Here is a 222-nt window from a genome sequence, read left to right as displayed (position 1 = left end):
CCCGCCTTCTACCGCCGGAGGCAGCCGTCGGGGGCGAGCGAGCGACGGCGACAGCCGGAATGAGGGAGCCCACGGCGTCGTGACGGGTCGCTCCTTCGACCCACGCACTGCCGCCGGCCGCCCCCCGCCTTCAACCTTCGGCACCGCCTTGCGCCCCCCGCCTCCCACATTCGGCGACCCGCCGCGCCCCACGCCCGACTCCCTCAGGCGGCCGTCGCGGCC

Source organism: Triticum dicoccoides, chromosome 1B, assembly GCF_002162155.2.
Source record: "Triticum dicoccoides isolate Atlit2015 ecotype Zavitan chromosome 1B, WEW_v2.0, whole genome shotgun sequence".
Taxonomy (NCBI): Eukaryota; Viridiplantae; Streptophyta; class Magnoliopsida; order Poales; family Poaceae; genus Triticum; species Triticum dicoccoides.
Note: the sequence above shows the minus strand (reverse complement) of the source record.